Below are 19518 nucleotides of genomic sequence, written 5' to 3' on the forward strand. Positions count from 1 at the left end.
AAAAGGTATCGCAGCATTCACAACACTACCTAGAAATTAATTTACAAGTATGCATACTGGTGACATGAGTATAAATTTGGTCATTCTCATTCACAAGTTTTTTTTCATACAAAGTACAAATATCAATTACAGGCATCACTTTTGGCAAATAAGACCATTATTTGATGGAAAACACTCCTAAAATTATCTTGATTCTAAAATATGAATATTGCCATGTAAGAAAGGTATACAGTGAGCCCATTCAAAATGTTAATTGCTGTTAGCTGAAAGAAATGTCCCCCACACCTCCTTACTCATTCCCTCCCTCATGAATCACAATTCATATAATGAATCCATCATTCCTGGACCAAGTGAAAGGATAAGACAAAATCCTATGTAAGTATTTCTTAAGTAATTTAACTGTTATTAAATTGTGATTTGTCTCATTCAAACCCTTCTTTCCCTTGCTAAATCTTTGAAAGAGAGATTAGCTCTAAGTGAAGAGTTTTAATGGGAACTTTTAAAGTTCTACCAGGTTCTCTTCTCAAGGATTTGGATATAGCCAGGATCTTAATCTGTAAAGCTTTTTTTTCCCTTTCAGATTGTCTATTCAGATCGCTTTGTTTTCCTTAATGTAAATATTCCAGCAAATTTCAGAACCAAATAGTGATGAATGTGATTAGAATCAGAGCTTTGTTAAGCGGTATGAAAAGATCCTTTATTTCAACAAGGGAGATATATCACCTCTGTTGCAAATTATATCATGCTGACAGAGTGAAATGTACTGTAACCTGATGAAAAAAAGAACATGAGCTAACTGTATTGATACAGGGGGAAAGAAATGCACACAATGTTCAAAACAAGTATGTCACTAAGAGTTTGGTTTTTTCCTTGTTTTCATTTTCTGAAGCAGATAGTGAGGTAATTGTTTCTCTGGCTATATGAGTACAGCCAGTGCCTGGCTGATAGGTGGGTCTTACTCATTTGCTCATTAATTGTCAGTTTTTGGTATATGTAAGAGGGACAATCACAGTAAGAATTATGAGGAGCCATCTCGAACAGAAAACATTACAGGATCCCATCTTCTGAAATTATACACGGAACCCTTTTTAAAAACCTTTTTTCAGGGAAACAGATGGATTGTTTACAGGCAATAATTAAGACCATGTCCCTTTCCCAAAATGCTTTTGATGTCAGGGCCAATTTTCATTTACTATTACATCAAATCTCAGATTAAGTCATTATCTACCTCATCCAAGCCAACAGAGACAGTCTGGATTAATGTAAGGGCTGTTGGGAGGAATATCTCCTTGAAGCACATAGATGGCAACAGAGACAGGAAAGCCAAATTATGAAAAGCAGTGTTATTGAACCCTAATACGAAGCAACATTGTTTGGGTTTGACATCTGTTTTACTTCTTCGCTGGATACTTTGCTTTACTGGAGAGATCCCAGCATGAGTTGCAACTCACAAACTCAGCTGCTCATCTGAAAACTGATGGAGATTTCTTGAGATCAGGTAGAGTGGCAGGGCTCACAGGTGGTTGCTCACATACAGGATTTTACAAATATGTAAATACTTTCATCTGTCATTGATGCAGGTAACTGTTAAAGGCATCACTATGTTCAAGCTAATGAAAAGGAGTAGCAGGAGTGCTTGAAGCACTGTCATGTGCACATAAAATCCTCTATCATTATTCTCAAAGACTGATTAATATGGGAGTTGAGGCTAGAGCTTCTTGAATGGACTTACTATATTTGATTGTAAAAAGTAGTTTATCTGTCAAAGCAATTTCTTTTTGCATCCTGCAGTCATTGACACTGCTGAACCTGTCTGTTTTACTGCTCCATCACTGCGCTCTTAATTCTATGCCACTGCTACAAAACATGTTTCTAGAGAAGAAACCCATTTCCAGCTGAAATATAACACAAAGCTTCCACTACACTTACTTTGTAAGCATAAGTACCCATTTTTCAGATCATCAGGTGTATCAATAAATGTACCTACTCTTTGTAAGCGTTCATTAAACCCCTACTTAAATGGGGCTTTGAAATGACAGAAAATTGCATGTTGGATTTATCATTAATGGGGGGCAAAGAGGAGGAGAGAAGGAAATAACATTGTCTAGTGTATGAGTAAAAGAACAAGGAAGCTTTTTATTTCCTCATCGCTCATTTTTCAAACAGTGGAGGTTGCAGTGAAGATGGAAAGAAATGTCCCAGGGCACTCATGATAGTCATGACCAAATGTGTTAAATTTGAAACGTAACCCCAAACTTGAAAGAGTGCTTACCCACTTCTAAATCCTCGACTATGTTTTCAAAATGTGTTACATGGCATGCTTTTCTTCATGTTTTAAACTTCCATGAAACATTGAAATCCCGCTATGACCATCTACTGCTGCTATCAAAGCAGTCTCCTCTGACTTCGGTGTGGTTATCGCTTGTTCCTTAAAGGCGCTGCCTTTCCCCACATCAATAGTGACTCGTTATCCTGGCACATCAACTTAAGTTTTCAAAATTGTTTTGAAAATTAGCAGGCAAATATATATATACACACATACCCTGTGTTGTTACCGTCAGTCTTACAAACGTGGAAATAAAAGTGTTTTAGTAAATAAATAAAAAGTATTTTTGCAATACTTGGTCAAATGACAGCAAAGTTGCATTTTTTAACTTTTAAACTTCTGAGTTCCGTATTACCCGAGCGATCATTTTCTGCACTTGTGTAAAACAAAAATAGTTTTCCTCTTAAAAGATGAGATTTGGCACTCAGGGCAAAATTTTCCTCTCCAATCTGCAATGCAGATGCCTTAGCCGCAGAGCAGATTTCAGCTGCCTTTCTGCATTCATTTTATGCATAAAACTTCCACTGACGTCTACAGGAGCTCCATGCACGAGCTCTGCTCAGATGACACAGAACAGGCCAGGGGGAAGAATATTCCCCTGGTTTACCTTGAATGCCCAGGACCGAGATTAAGACCAGGACTGAAGTCAGGCTGCTAGCAAGCATTTTAAGTTGGTTCTTACGGGATTGGGAAATTTTCTTGGAGGAACTGTGAACAGTCTGTGGTCTGTTGGAGAAGTTGGCGAGGGTTTGCACACTTCTGTGACTAGCTTCTCTAATCTGACTTCATCACGAGGCAATAACTCTGCAAACCTGCTAGCTAAAATTTGCCGTTAGAGACAAATCCCTGCAGCCTGGGTTACGGGCAGGGCTGTTACCAGCATGTGGGAAGAATTAATTTCCCTACAGTGCTGCCTTAAAGATGTCTGTGTTGCCTTCATTAGCAGCTGGGCTGGAGTGGTTGGGTGGGGAAGCTGTCACTGTCCCTCCGACCCATCCTTTCTGTCACGTGCAGAGAATTCCAGAGGGAGGAGACCCCTAGGATGAAATGGATCTGAATCCTTTCACTATTTGTACAAGGGAAGGTAACTTTTCCGTCCCTTGTGTAGGAAGAATGTGTTAAAGCCAACGTCAATTGCTACTTCTGCATGCCTCGAGGCAATGCAAACAGGATTTTCTCTTTAAATTGCAGCTAATTAGAATGAATAAACCCAATGAAATAGCAGCAGTGAATATTAATTGGAATAAAATCCTAAATCTCACCTAGGTGTATTTTGGATTTTCTGTTGAATTTTTTTTTTCTGTCCAGACTCATACAAATACATTTGTGTGTGTCCATGCCTACGGTAGTGTGAAAAGCAAATTAAAAATCACAAACAGCAATAGAATTGTATTTCGGTAGTAATTTCCAACAGAAGTATTTATGTACCCATTTTGAAATCTGGGTGCTCCTGCCTGGAACACTTTATGTGAGAAAAGATAGAGGATAAGACAAGGCATCCAGTTCAGATTTTAACCCAAGCCATTGTATAATTTCCATGATATGTATGGCAAATAGATAAAGATACAGAGTGAAATTTTGAAAATTTTTGTTGGAATGGGACCTGGGCACCTGACAGTCCTGAAAATCAGTGGGGCTTGGATAATTTCATCAATTCTGGAATTGTTAGAAATCTTGTTGGTAATTACAAATTTCATTAGTAATTACATTACTAATTTTGAAATACTATTTCTCCTGTTGCAAGGACAAAAGTCAGTTCAGGAGACCTGATGAAACAAATCCCCAGGAGTTGGAATCTTCATGCATTGCAGACTGAAGAATGGGCTAAATCCATGTGCTACAGATGTTTGCTGAGTGCAGTTGGATGCATATTTCCAGGAACAGAAACTCGCCCTACTGTAAGTCCTGTACTCTTTACTCTCCTTTGATTTCAGTGAGACCATGCACGAGAGGACACAGTCTTTGCAGGTCCAATTTCTAGATAAAGCAATTTATTTATTTGTTAATGATAAAATAGAAAATCAAAAATGTACGCATTTTCCCTGTGTTTTAATGATGCGGTAGAAAATTCTTTTACCTACTTGTAACAAAGACTGGCAGTTTCCCACAGTAATAACACCAGATGGGATTGAGGAGAGTAAAAGTCTTTCTGGAAAACAGATATTAGAACATAAACTCATAGAAGTTTTGTTGTATAGGAAGAATAGGAAGACTTTCTTTACATCTTACTACTGGCTTACTACTTAAATTAGTGGCTTACTACCTAAAACTATTTTCCTTTACAGAACAAGCAATTTAAAATGCAGTATTACAAACACCTTTGCCTGGAATTCTGATTCTTAAAGATATATTATTTTTAAAATTCTTGGATGGGGCAAAAGACCTTTTAATTTAAGTGTTTGACTTGGTTCTACAGTTTCTGTCTGGTTGTTTCTCTATACATTTTTTCATAATGCTGGACAAGTCACCTCAGTTTCATTCAAGCTCAAATTAGATGCCAAGAGCTGGAGCCTGCCTGCTGTCTCTGCCCCCTTCATAGCCTTAAAGAGAAGCCTCAGTAAGAAGGAAAGTGAAGGATTAATTAACATCACTTGATCTGGCATTATTCATTCACTCAAAAGATAGCATGTGAGAGACAATAGGATGGAACGATTGAGGTTGATTAAATATGTGAAGTGCATCTTTTTCAAAGAGTTGGTGCTGGCTCAAGCTTCGAAAAGGTTTTGAGAGATATTGCTTTGCTTACATGATTTATGTGTGGTTTGTTTTTTAATGTGTTTCTGGTCTTCTCTATTCAATGGAAAAGCTGAAAGAATCAAATTACCCTTTTCAAAGATAAAATAATACAAAAAGGGAAACAATTATTTTCAACCTCTTCCTTTTCAAGGTGTAATCAACACAAAAGCTAAACACATTGCAGAAGGTATATTCTATTCTGCTGTTTGCAAAGTTACCAGTTCCAGTGCCCAAAGCAGCTTTGAGCTGTCTCTTCTCATACTCTAGGACAGCCTCTCTCTTCTCCAGTGAATTTAGTGGAAGTCCTTGTGATCACTGTCTCTACGAGGGCCCATTTTCCCATCCCCAGCCTATTACTGCATTACACAAGAAATCTCCAATTTAGCCTCTAATCCTGGCAAGCATTTCTTGGACCATACCACTATCCTTTCATGTTGGCCAAGTTTAAAGGGGGAGAAGGAGGAGGCGAAAAAATAGCCAGCTGCTTTTAAAAACCATCGGAGCATACTGTATTTACTGAGATGGGTAATAAAGACAAACTTTGGTTCTGTTGTTTTCATTTTGGATAAAGCCTGTGTTATGTTTCGGGAACAGAGATCACGTTTTCTTGCACTTGTGTCCTATGATTGGCGTCTTGCTTAAAGACTGTGAGGAATAATCTTGTGCTCCAAAGGAAGTTGGCAATAAAGTTTACTCTATAAAAAGAAACACGCAGTTAGGATACAGTTTCCTATTCTGAGTCAAAGCAGGGTGTCGAGTCAGAAATTCCGACCTAGAGGGTCAGGAAGGATTCCAGGACTTCCTGAATCACAACTGAAATGTGCAGCCACCCTCCTGTTCCCTTCCTTTCACCCTTTTGGCCCAAGTCCCACTGGGCTTACTACTCAGACTTACTTGATTCAAATCGCTGTATGGCTGGTGCTTAATGTGAATAGATACCATGCTTTCCTGTGCTGTTGCTTCTCCTCATGTGTCAGCCGAGTACTCTTGTTTCTTCTCTAACATGCTGTGCACATGACCAGTTTCCCCCCATGTTTAGGATACTTTTTCATACCTAAACCACAGGAGACACTGAACTTTACCCTAAACTGTTGTAGGTAACAACTTTGTTTCCAATGTCTTTGCTCATGACATTTCACTTGTAAAACAGAAATACTAATGAAGCTCTTTGGATAGGGATTTTATTCCATACCCACTTTTTTGTTAGAATTATTTTGAGAACACAACTTTTTAAACAAAGATTTTTTTTTTCTCCTTTAAAAACCTTTTAACAGTAGAACAAAAGCACGCACTTTTTCCGTATGATCACGTTTACAATAAGGACAGCTCACGGTGCTGTGTTTATTACATGGCAGAGCGTTCTGTACTGGCTGTGACTTTGCAGACACACTTGTGTTGGGAACTTTCCTCACTTCTCTGTTTCTACATGTAGATGCTTGGCAACTTAACCAGAGAATAGGAAATATTTCTCATAGTTTTCATTCTCACATCATTCTGGCTCCCAAATATACGGTCACAAAGTAATATAAGAAACCATAAATGATACATGCAGTGTATAACATTGTTCTGTAATACTTTATGATGTGAAGAAGTGAAATGTCAAATCTGCCTGGAAAGAAGGCAAAGTGTAAAATGAATTAATATCTCTTGTAATGTAGAACTGCTTAAATTTGATGAAGTGGAGCTAGTAGAACTGACTTACCTGGATGGTTTTACTGAGTCATTTATTGTATCCCATCCCCCGGTCTTCTTGCAAGGAAATATTAAATGAACTTATGACATGATTTCTTTCTCTCCACCAGCACTTGCAAGCAGCACATGCAAGGGATGAAATATTCAAATGTAAAGATAATGCAGTAATTAGCAAAGACAACAGGCACCTAAAAAAGAGAAGAAAATCTAAAAGAAATAACAAAATTAGAAGGGAAATTAACTTGTAGGCAAGTGAATTCATGAGATGAGCAAATTCACTGAAGGATTGACTGGGGGTTCTGTGGATCATAGAGCATCCTTTTGCAAGGGGCCTACCATGATGTCATTAGGTAAAGCGGTAAGTGGTAAAGCAAGGCAAAATAAGTCGGTGCCTTAATCACTAGGCTTTAATAATTCTCCTTCTCTTTTGTCCAGTGTATCTTTCACTCTGCCACACGCTGGACTATCATCAAAGGATGGGTGGAGAACACTTCATCTAGAACACCCTGTAATTTAGCAGTTAGGTCATTTTCATGGGAGATGCGGGTTTGAACCTCCACAGGCAGATGTCTCCCACTTCCTTGTTACTGGATTCAAAGGGGACATTACCCCAGCATCTTAAGAAAATATTTTATAGAAAAAGACCTTAGGTTCCTAAACTTGAGAAAAATGTTCCTGGCTGGGGATCCAGTTGTGTCAGAGTTGAGCAAAGGTGGCCGTGAAGGTCATAATCTTGTTTCTGAGGACCAAGAGGCATACAGATTTGTTGAAGGGAGAAGCTTCGTACCATGGCTCTCTTCAGTGTTTCCCCCTGGCTGGGCTGAGAGTCCTCTCAGCAGCATGTTATCTTCCATGACTGCCTTGCTGAGGAATCAAACTTTCTTCACGATTGTATGTCCTAAACACATGCCTGTGGACACCTTTCTGGAAGAAGAGTGCCTTCTTTCAGACAAGCTCACGCATCAGCCTTAGTTCCTTGTAAATCTAGCCCTCAGTGATTTTCCTGTCAGGTTAACTTGTCTGGTAGCTCTCAGGTGTAGACCAAACCAACTAAGTATGATGCCAACACCTCAAGCTCTTGATTCTTCTCTGCTATTTTTAGCAGGAAGATGTGAAGTGGTCCTGAATCAAAGACATAATGTTCTACATTGACTTGGCACATCTGTATGGGGCACGTGCTTGGATAATGCAGAATCTAGCCTTTATTCTTCCTTGACATGAAAAAAACTGCATCCCAAATCCAATGCCATGCTGAAAAAACTATCTTAAGCTCCTTCCCCATTCAAGACACTGGCAGTTGTTTGTCTTTCTTATTTCTCGTTTGCTATGCAACAGCCAACAAGATGTCAAACTGAGAGCAAGCATGGGATGGCAGTCTCTCCTTTACTGCTTTTACTCAAGCATGTGCAGGTTATTTTAGATGATGATTCCTTTGCAGGAGAAACAATGAAGCGTATGAATCAAATGTTTTCACAGCGGCTGAAAACTATAGCTTGGCAACAAATGGGAGCGGGAAAGCATTAAAGCCAATGTAGTAATAACAGGCAGGGAAAAAAGAGAGAGATGGGGTGGAAGATAACAAGGTGTTGGGTAGAGCGCACAGGAAAAATTAGATGAGGAAAGGAATGTGAAAAAATGGAGAGGTAAAGGTTGAGGAATCTGTCTGGCCAGGTAAGTAAGCTGTAAGAACTGCAGACTGACCTCAGATGAGATACAATATGTATTTTCACAACATCTTAATAATAGTAGTGAAGCAATTGGATTGCACAATGGTCTGAGAAATGGATGCTTCTAACGCTGATTTCTAGCACCTGGCCTTGTATTGTGGTGGCCAGGAAGCCTCTCTCCGTGCAGTAGGATACACCAACATTTGGGTGTGCGGGGGACTGGCAGATGCCTTGCAGCTGCCTTCCGTGAGCCTGGCCGCTTCTGAGCTTCAGCTTCAGTGGTGCTTTTGAGTTGAATCTCCATTGGACTCTTCTGTGTCCTTTAAGTGGGAGTTTCTTTTATCTGAGCTGCTCTTATGCAGGTGAAAGAAAAGGTTTGGTGTCCGGCACTTCAGTGAAATTTTATGGCTTGAGGTTTTCATATAACTTGTTCAAGGAGTTTAAGGCACATGGCCAAACACGCAGCTGATCTGTGTTTTGGTTGTCCCTGTGTCGAAACCTGAAGAGCCTTTTCTTTTCCTGTTCTTATCCTGGAAACTACTCTTAAATCTGTGTCCAACAGATGGCCCCTCTGCATTCACCGACAGACGTAGGGCTCGTTGTGGGCTGGAGTGACCATACTGCAAAACCCCCAAACCAACCACGTATTTCCCGAAGGCAAAGGATGAAGACTCAGAGTTTGTGGGCCCATTTTTGTGGTGTGCCCCTGTGGCAAAGGATCAGACCGATAGCATTTGCTTCACAAGCGCACATGCCTAAGCACTGCCTTTCCCACTGAGCACAGCTTTCCTTTATTCCCCTTTTACATCACGCTTGCCTTTTCTTTGTTGTTTGTTTGGGCACAGAATCTCTTATACACGCAGTCACTTCATAAATCCTGCAGAGGATTGCCTTTTTTTCTTTTTTTTGAACCTGAAGGCATAATGTAGCACGTTTCACAGCCACAGCCGTACTGATCTGAAAACCTGCTGGTGACACTCACGTGCAGTTTGCCCTGCAGCTGAATTAACCCAGGTCTCTAGGAGAAAAGCGCAGACCTTGAGCTGCTCTGCTTTTCCCTTTCGGTGTACCTAAGCCACTTTAAAACACGGCAAATTTATAACGTGTGGTGTCATCTCACAGCCTCTGCCAATGAATGTAAATGGCATAAAGAGCATGTGGAACAGATGGAATGAGACATGCACGTAAAGAATTAAAGTATTTGTGAGGGAATTTGGCAAGGATATTGGAATGCTTCAAGCTCTGTGTACGGGGGTGGCGAGAGGGAGACCAGGATGAGTTGGGGGGGGCTGTATTCTGGTGATCCGTTTTTTTCAGAAACAATATGTGACCTATTTCTGTAATTGCGCTAAACACAGCAACACATATTCCTTTTTTTCCCTGCTCCCGATACCTTTCCAGGAAGCTTGACAACTTTTTTATGTGGAGAAAATGTTTCCTTTGGGAAGAGATGTGAGTTGTTTGTGTTTGCTTTTTTTTTTTTTTTTTTTCCAAATACTAGGGGAAATGAAGAATAGCAAAGAGGAAAAAAAGAAAACATGAGGAGGAACAGACTGACGTGTTGCACTATCAGTAGTAGTGCACTTACCTGTGCCCCATGCAAGAAAGTGGCATAAGCAGCGAAGGAGGTATTAGGTTAATGCAGCTGTTAAATTCACTTTTGTGAAATGACTTAGGGTTTTTAATCTGTAAATGGTCTCGAGTATTGACTTAGTCTGTTTTAAAAATTACTCTTTAGGATACATTGGCCACACACAAACAAGAGAGCTTTTTGAGTGGCTAATTAAATTGGAAAGGAAGAAGTGACATAAAGAAAAGCCAGTGGAGAGTGGAATAAAAAGCAATAGGCTTCTATTGACCCATTCCTTTCATGCTTCCTGTAGGTATACCAGGGACTAACATGTTCAACCAATTCATTGCACAGCCCTTACCTTGGAAGGTACTTCTGGAAGCTCTTGACCAGAGCTTGGATTTTTTTGAGAGTAGTCTTACAGGGAGCTGCCTGCTCAGCTGCAAGCCACTGGTCACACACTCACACAGCTTTCGGTGACATCCCAGTCTGAATCATTTCAAACCAGGTCTGTAACCTTCAGCCTCCCTTTCTCAGTGAGGGGTAATAGGAGCACTAAGTCTGGATAAAGGTCTTGTTCGCTGCTAGTTTCATACAAGTGAAGAGAAGGCTTCTTCCAGCCTCAGGAAAAGCAGACACATTAACTGAAAAGATTTTTGGAAGAAAAAAAATGGCTTTCAGTTGAACAATGCAGACTGGCAATCCTAAGAAAAGGTAACACCTGATGGTTTTCATTAAATCACTAACACAGCTTCTAGTGGTGCTACTGGACTTTAAAGGAAGCCCACATCCAGTTAGTTTGCCCCAGAAGAAATCCTGAAACAATGATGTGTATAGAGGAGACAACTCAGGTTTCCCTTGATAATCATAAAGGGCTCAAATTACCTTCCTTTCCATCCCCAAAGGGGGCATAAATACTTCATTTATGAGATTGTTTGCGCATGACTAATCTATTTCTACTTGCTAATTGTAATGAGTAATGCATCTTACAAGACAAATATTAGCTTGTAATAATACCTGAACAAGTAGATTTATAAGCGTTAAGTGAAAATACAAATAATTAGCAGAAGCTGACTGGTATTATCTTCTAATTAACTGTAAAGACACTTCCTATTTGGAAGAAAAAGTATCAGGATCTCTCAGGAAGCTGTAGAAAGAAGCAGGCCAAGCTACTGTTCTCTTGAAAAGGAGGCACTAGTCAGGTAATATTTAATTTTCGTGGGAGCTGAATTCAGTCATACTTCCCCCACTGACGTCAGTGCAAGAAAAGCACTTTCAGCCTGTTCCTACCTGCTGAGACCATATGTCCACTGGGAAGAATTTGGCAGCCATCTCCAAGTAGAGGTAATTATAGGAGACAGGAACTGTTCTGGTAGCACAGTTCGGGACTTATTTCTGCACGGCCCGACTAGCTGACCACTACTTAACGAAACTTGATCTGAAGGAATGTTGTTGACCAAATACTGGGTTTGATACGTACAGTACGTCCGACCTGGGCTGTTGTGCCTTGTCTAAACAGACCGCCAGGACTCTGCAGCGAGGTTACAAGTGCTTTAGTGACCGTGGGTTCTCCTGAAGTAAGGTGGGACATCAGAATGGTTACAGAATACATCTCCCGATTGCTTTGTGTTTATTGACACAAACAATGAAGTGATTTCCCAGCTGTTGGGCTGCAACATTTGTGTACGGGCTAAAGTGCCACAGCTTGTATTGTATTTGAAAACTGAACTTAAAGGAATTCTGTTGCTTTTGGTACCTCCTGAATGCCTGCTTACATGCTCTCCAGGGACTTGTGTCCTTGCTGCCGAGAGGCAGGGCTTGAGTATTGATTCCCACCCTGCGCCAGAACGTCCTTGATAGGGAGATCGCTGCCTGACCCCAGGCTAGAGCCAAAGTACACAGCAGCATCCCGGCAGCGGGCGTGATGACAGAGTTTGACCTGAGGTATTAGCCTGCGGCAGAAGCAAGCGTGATGCTGTAGACACAGCGTCTGCAAACGGATGGAACTGATGGACTCCTGGCTCTGAAGTTGCAAACTGGATTTTGGCACATACATGGTATCATTACTTCAAAAATAGTGCTCTGGAATAACTTTTTACAGTGCTGATGTAATTCTTTGTTTAAAATCTGCAAGAATTACCTGAAATACTGGGCCTATATTACAGACAGACATTCAGAAGCCCATTGACTTCCCTAAAACCGTGAAGGGAATTAGGGATAATGCTTTAAATGTTATCCAGCTCTTACGCTCCCAATTCCTTTCTTCAATTTTGCTCTCTTCCATGTTCTTAATACCCTGAGGAGAGATCCAAAGACTGGGAATTTGCTCACCCTGCAACTCAGGGGGTCTGTGTTCTGTTGGATGTTAGTAAAGACTTTCTGTGTCTGTTGTGCCAAACAGCAACAAAATAATGACTTGCATGCATTCATACAGTCCATCATCCTGGGCTAACATTAAAAGACAAAATAGAGATTCAGTAGCATGATTAACTTTCTCATTTTCCTCAAGCTGAACAGCTGTGATTTTAGTTTAGATTTTACCCAAAAATGTTTCTTCCAAGTATGAATTTGGAACACCAAATGTGTTTTGTCAAACACTGTATTAGCTTGGAGTTCTAGAACAGAATTTAGACACTGCTGTGTGCCTGACTTGTAGCTTTGTCAATCGTCTTAAAAAATCTCTGTTAGCGACATTTGCTATACCTCTAACTAAAAAAAAACCACCCTAATCTCAGAATAAGGCTGTACCCAAAAAGCCTGGATAAATGCAAAATAATCAGGGAGTGCAACCACTACTTGTTTCCTAATATAACTGGAAGGGTTTGTTTAAATCAGCAGAGCTGATCTTTGCCCAAGTTGTATCCATGTGCCAGGAAACCGAAGGTCATCCTGGATTAGACGAGAACAAAATCATCTCCAGCCTTCAGAAAATAAGGTTTCTAATATGAACTGCTCTTAGTCCAAGCAGGCAGTGGATGGTAAAGAACAAGAAGGCAAGGACAATTCCTGCTTTGGGCCAGAAAGCCTGCTGCTGTCGTAACCAGGTCGATGTTACTCCTTCCATCTGGTTTTGCAAACCCATTCACATTTTGAATGCTCTTCTGCATAAAATCTCAGTCAAAGGAATTTCAGCACAAATTGTTAACTGAGATGATATGCAAGTATTAGTTTTGTTGTATGTCTTAAGTGAGGCCAAGAGGCTTCAGTCTGCGTGCAAGAAAACAATAAATATTACTGTAAAAATCATTTTATCACATGTCATGCAAAGACAGCCATTTCAGTTTCTTCCTGAGATGAGTGGTTTCTGTCAGAAAAATCCAAAAAAGCAGTAAAGCAGCATTCGCTGGCCTGCAGAAAAACAGAAGGATGAACAGATATCTCTAAGCTTGTCCAGCAGTCTGAAAGATAGGTTCCTGTTAAATAAACATTTCAAGCCATGGCTAGTTTCCTGAGTAATCAAATCAAAAGCAGTTGAAATATTTTATTACCTATGAGTATAATTTCTTTTAAGACTGATCTTTTAAGTTGTTAGTAGTAGGAGTGTAAAATAGTATCCTTGTAAAAATCCTAGTAAAATAGGATTTCCTCTGTAATTCCTTTTTAAGGTTAAGGCCCGTGAAACCTTAAAATCACAGAGAAATGAATTGTTTCATTTAACAAGGCTTGGAAATAGGGATGTCAACACAAGGCATCTGTGGAAATGCTGTGCCTCTAATTCTTTTATTCATTCTCTGAATTTCAGCAAAAGCTTTCAGCACAACATTTATCTGCAGTTGATGGATAACTGAATGCTTAAAAGTGAAAAAAAATGAACATCAAAGATATCTAATGAATTATTTTAATACTTGGATCTTTCACAGAGCAAACGTCATCTTCCGTATGTTTTGTTTTCTATAAAAATACAGTTTATATGTGGCTTGAAGACAGAATTTAGCTAGAATTCACTATTTGCTCTGATTTACATTTCTTACAACTGAGCTGTGAGTGAACTTGACAGCTTTGTGGCCAAAAGGATGTCCTGGTACTTGGGGTCCAGAAGAAAAAGGCCTTAATGAGGTAAGAGAGCAACAATAGAATGTAAACCAGAACATTTCTCATTCAATCTCATTATCACTGATGGGCCTCCAGTGGTTCCTCCCTAGTTTTTCACAATCCCAGACTTAGAGCAGGATGGGGGAAAGCAAGGACAGAGGGGAGAACAGGCATCAAAAGTAAGCAATGTAGAAATTAATACAAATACGTGTGCCTGAGGAAATACAAATGCGTGTGCCTGAGGAAAATGAAATGCATGGACATAACCTTTGCATTTTTGTCAATGCGCCTGTGACTCACTAGCTTCTTTAGTTTATAGATGAGCTTCTCTCTTTAAATGGCAAAGTCCATGACAATGGTATCTACTTCAAACTGGTTTCTGTTCACCCCAGTTTTGTTCAGGATACAGCAGGAACAATCGCACGCCCTTTTTCAGGTCCCAAATTTATTCAATGGTTTCTTCTCTCAGCAGTTTGCCACCTAACTTTTTAGCCTGAGAAATCTGGAAGTACAAAAAGCTGGGGTGCTACAATATGGTATACTTTTAATGATAAGAAAAACAAATCTAGAGGAAAGAGGAGAGGAAAAACTGCGATTCAAATTTAATAGTGCCTGTAATAACTGGAATATGAGTGATGGATATATGTACAATGAGATATTAAAAATGATCCCTTCCTTACAAAGAATCTGCACATTGATTGCTAAAAGACCTGACGTTCTGGAGCTGTTGTCTGGTAGTTTATTGTATGTTTTCAGGTGGTGGCAACTCTTTCCATATATCCATATAGAAATGCGTTAGGCAGCGCTTCAGTTGAGCATATACTGTGATTTTACTGTGATGCTGTTTTCTAAAGAATCCTGGTTTTCTTTCTTTCAACAGTGTGTGAAATTGTTTACATCAGAGTACAATCAAAATAGCCCTACACAAGGATGTGTTAAAGTCAACTCTCAGAGAGCTTTTATTCACAGTTACATGATTTGCAAGAAGAGAAAGGGTATTTCTAGAAAAGAAAGAATTCATATTTGAAGGGAGATGAGTTAGGAGATAACTAAAGACAAACTGGCAGCAGAAACCCACGAAAGCTTCATCGGTTCAGGCTCTAATGTGGTCAGTGATCACAGACCATAAGCCACATTTTTCATTCCTCTGTTGTAACAGAACTTGGACATGATTTAAAGAACAAAGATTTCTCAGGGCTTATAACAAAACCTTTATCTTAACTTCTTCTGATACAGTAAAGTAAGATGATTTTTAGAATTAAAAAAAAAAAAAAAAGACATTTGCTTATATTTTTCCTGCACATTTTTTCTAGAAAGGCCACACTGCCTCTGACAGACTTTTTTTCTTTTCTTTTCTTTTCTTTTCTTTTCTTTTCTTTTCTTTTCTTTTCTTTTCTTTTCTTTTCTTTTCTTTTCTTTTCTTTTCTTTTCTTTTCTTTTCTTTTCTTTTCTTTTCTTTTCTTTTCTTTTCTTTTCTTTTCTTTTCTTTTCTTTTCTTTTCTTTTCTTTTCTTTTCTTTTCTTTTCTTTTCTTTTCTTTTCTTTTCTTTTCTTTTCTTTTCTTTTCTTTTCTTTTCTTTTCTTTTCTTTTCTTTTCTTTTCTTTTCTTTTTTAATTCTGAACTGTAGAGTAAACCTTGTAAGATTTGCAGGATAAATCCATATGTATTTCAGGGCAATATTTTGCAATTCTTGTTTTAACAGCCATAAACACCTTCTAATGCCAAAGGGGAAGAGGACTTTAATCCAGATAAAATAAATTTCTTAAACACTAAAAACTGTACTCAGATTTATGGGCCAATTTTAATATTTGAGCTCCCATGCCAAAAGCTGCACATTCCACATGTGCAGCACGGGGTGTTGCCTGACTGCCTGCTTCCAAGGTCAGAGCACATCAAGCTACATCACCCATCCAGACCTACCCTGCGATCTATTCCAATGAATAAACTTGGAGTTTTGTTCTCAGAATGTGTTCGCCAAATGTTATTTCCATATTTACTTTGCCTTTTAGCCTTAAATCTTTTAAATTTTTTTCTCTTGTAGTATTTTTATCCTGTATCTTATTTCACACCTTTTAATAAGCTGAATTCTTACCAAGCGAGCACAACAACATCTGAAAGATGAAATCTATCTCTTTGATGGTATGAAACCATGACCCAACAGGCCCACTCTCTGCCTAGAGGGCTAGTAGGAGCTTCATGTTAGATTATTAAATCCTTTAGAAACTCAGGTATGTTTATTCATAATGCAAGGTATCTAGCAGACATCACAATTCTTTCCTCTTTTGAGTTCAAAAGTAATTTACAATTAAAAAATATTTGCCATTTTGCTCTGCTTAAATCACACTCCCCTTTTATTCTGGAGTACTTTCAGTTGTCGTTTTCTCCTTTCTGGTTTTCCAAATAGCTCGTTTGCCTCAGTCCTACAGAATATTTAAATGAGAATTTACAATTGTCTCACAGAAACCAGCAGGGCATGCTGATGCACAAAACTGTTCTTTACCTCCAACTAAAAATAAACACACTCCTTGGGCAGCTCCCTTCTTGTAAGTCCTTGCTGGCCATCACCCCATGTGGAGACTTCTACCACTTACACATCGGCTTTGCAAAGGTCCCTGTGGTGTGTGTATATATATATTATTTTTTTAAGTGAAAGCTTTCTACCACACCAATAGCATTTTGACTTTCAGATTGGACATCATACACAGGACTGCCTGAAGCTTTAATTATTAATCTTATTTAGTACTATTTTCAACTACTTTTATTTTTAGCACGGTGTTTTCTTGAGTGTAACGGTTTGCATTTGGCTATGATTTTATTCATCCCTTCCAGTTACACCTGAAATGTCATCTAAATATCACCATGACATGGGAAAGAAATCAGTGTACTTCTCTGCTCCTGAATTAGTTTTATCCTGCCATCCAAAACCACCTTGTAAAGAGTTTCCTTTTTTTTCTTGAATTGTTTGCTGACAACTTAAACTTCATGTGACCAAAGTTAGCCATCCTTTGTCCCTGACTCCCTTGCTTCTGTCACTAGTAAATGCACTGTGTTATTGATACTGCTCTTTATAACAAATCAAGCACCTCTGGCACCTTCCTGCCTTTCGTTGTTCATTCCTTTGCTCATACCAGTGGTCACCACTCTTACTCTGCTCCTGCTACTACTTCATCCCTAATAGTAAGAAACGACCTTTGCTCTTCCTTGCTGGTAGAAGACCTTACCTAGGCTCCTCTTGCCTGCCTTCTGCTTCCTTTCCTGCCTCTCTTCTCTCTTTTACAATCCAGAAAATGAGGAAATACTAAGATAATGCCTCTGATTTTTGATAAAAATATAGGAGCATTTTCTTGTAACCCCATATGCAGATTTCCTCCTGCTTCACCAGGGTAAGTGTAATGGTTCATGGTAATTGTAATTATGGCTCTCCTATTAACCTGGACTTTTCTTCTCTTTTCACTTTCCGAATGATACGACCTTCAGTTAATCTGTGTCCTCTAAAACAGTTTGAAGATTTCTTTCAACATTATCTTCCAGGTGTGTAAAACTTCCCAAAATTGCCTTTCCAGGTCATTAACCTTTCCTCAAACTACTCCTTAATAGGCACTGTTACCACAGTCTTCATTATGAGCAAATAAAGTGAATTTCAGGGAATTTTCAGGTGTATAATTCTCAGAGATGTGTTGAAACATTGACCTCTGCCACCTGTGTGCTTTTCTGAACCCCACCAGGGCCTGACCCTGTGGCAGCTGTGCCACGTGAGGTTTGTTCACCTAAGAAATTCCAGGGACATCAACAGATTTAGTGGGGTGAAGCTGTTTGTTTCTGAGGGCATTTGCAATATTCCTGCAGAATAGCAGCTCCGGGGGGGGGTCTGGCATCACATCTGGCAGTAGCCTGTATTTCATCTTTTCTTTATCCAGGAGAAGGAACAGAAACTCCGTGAAGTCCCAGCAGATGATCCCTGTTGCTGTTGATTGTGAAAGGACAATATTCAGGTACCAGAGAACACAAAAAACCTCAGACAGCCTCTCTTGGGCAGGTTTGGGGTCACGTGGGATGTGGTTGTATTGCTTTTGTGCACGATAAAATAATCTGCTACTCGTTTTGATTAAAAATACACTGAGTGTCTATAGCTATTCCTATACTTAGGGTGATCATAAACAGACCGCCTGGATTTATCTTGCAATGTTTATTGATAACGATGGTGAACGAGGATGACTAATTCAAAGGCCACAGTCTAATCGCTTGCTGGGCTTAAACTGTGGGCATCATGTGCTACTTCTCTACAAACAGATCTTTTATTGATGTATTTATTTTCCTCATAGGTAAAAGTACCTCCCTTCAGAAACACGGTGTCTTGTAAAGCTGAGGTAATTTTTTATCTTTATTGATACAATGAATAAATTTACTAATATAGCCAGTCACATATCTTAATGATATTAAAAAGTTACTTAACATGCAATCTCTAGATTATGAATGTTTAAAAAAATATCCCAAAGGACTGTTTAGTATGGATTTAATGTATGATTTTTTTAAAAATTTATTTTTATGTTAAAATTAAATGCTGTTAATTTATTCATGTCAGTGAACTATTTTTCTTTTCTTTTAAGTGTTCAATTTGTGGAAGTAAAGACATTTGGTTTAAAAACAAAACCATTATGTGTTCTTATTCATAACCACTTGAACAAAAAATGTAATTACTGGATAAATTAAAAAACACTTAAGAAATGTATGCAGCCTCATAAAAAGTAGACAATGAGCCTACTGGAAACATGTTTGAAATTAGCCTGTTCAGCTGCACTGTATTGCAAAAACATGCAGTAACAAACTACATGAATCACGGACAATGAACTTCTAAAATTGTTGGGGTTTTGAAATCACTAAATTGAGAAGATTTCATTTAAGAGCATCTCATGGGTGGGCGGGAGAATCTAAACATTTATTTTTATTTTTATTTTTTGACTTGGAGAAAAGTTAAAGACCATTTACTTGTACTATATTCATAATTTTATTCTCCTCATTTTCCTCTACCCTACCCTTTCCATTACTGGGAATTGTAGGCATCTGGAGAGGAAAATGTGGGAAACGGTAAAAACGATGCTTGATTAAATTAGACACAAGACAATCCTTATTTATACTGCAAAAGCTAGAAGTTGTGCTAGTGAATAGCCATAGTGTCTATCTCAAATGTGTGAAAAATTAAGAACACTTCAAAAAAAAAATCCATTTGCAGCTCTTCCAGCTAATGACTAAAATTGTCCAGAATTTATCTGAAACTTTTTATCAAGACTGTGAGTCACAATAAGCAAGCTCTTACTTTTATATTCATGGAGGTTAAAAAAAACAAACACAAGTATATATAACATTAAAATAAACCTTTCATTTTTCTTAGGAAAAGTTTGCAAATCTTAGTTTTCTAAGCGTGACTTCAGTTAGCAAAATCCTTATAGATTTATCTTTATTAAGCTGTACAACTCAAAAATAAAATTTGAGCAGAG

At 38.8% G+C, this 19518-nt stretch overlaps 1 protein-coding gene across 1 annotated transcript in view; it reads left to right on the plus strand.

The window, feature by feature from the left end:
* The first annotated feature begins 3271 nt into the window (after positions 1 to 3271).
* MED13L (mediator complex subunit 13L) overlaps positions 3272 to 19518 on the plus strand; it is a 211577-nt gene continuing 195330 nt past the window's right edge. Inside the window, exons 1-4 of the mRNA XM_038187189.2 lie at positions 3272 to 3410; positions 4071 to 4224; positions 17941 to 18015; positions 18346 to 18390. The gene's annotated coding sequence lies outside the window, so the exon portion shown is untranslated. The remainder of the gene's footprint in view (positions 3411 to 4070; positions 4225 to 17940; positions 18016 to 18345; positions 18391 to 19518) is intronic.

The sequence above is a fragment of the Anas platyrhynchos genome, chromosome 16 (genome assembly GCF_047663525.1).
Source record: "Anas platyrhynchos isolate ZD024472 breed Pekin duck chromosome 16, IASCAAS_PekinDuck_T2T, whole genome shotgun sequence".
Lineage (NCBI taxonomy): Eukaryota > Metazoa > Chordata > Aves > Anseriformes > Anatidae > Anas > Anas platyrhynchos.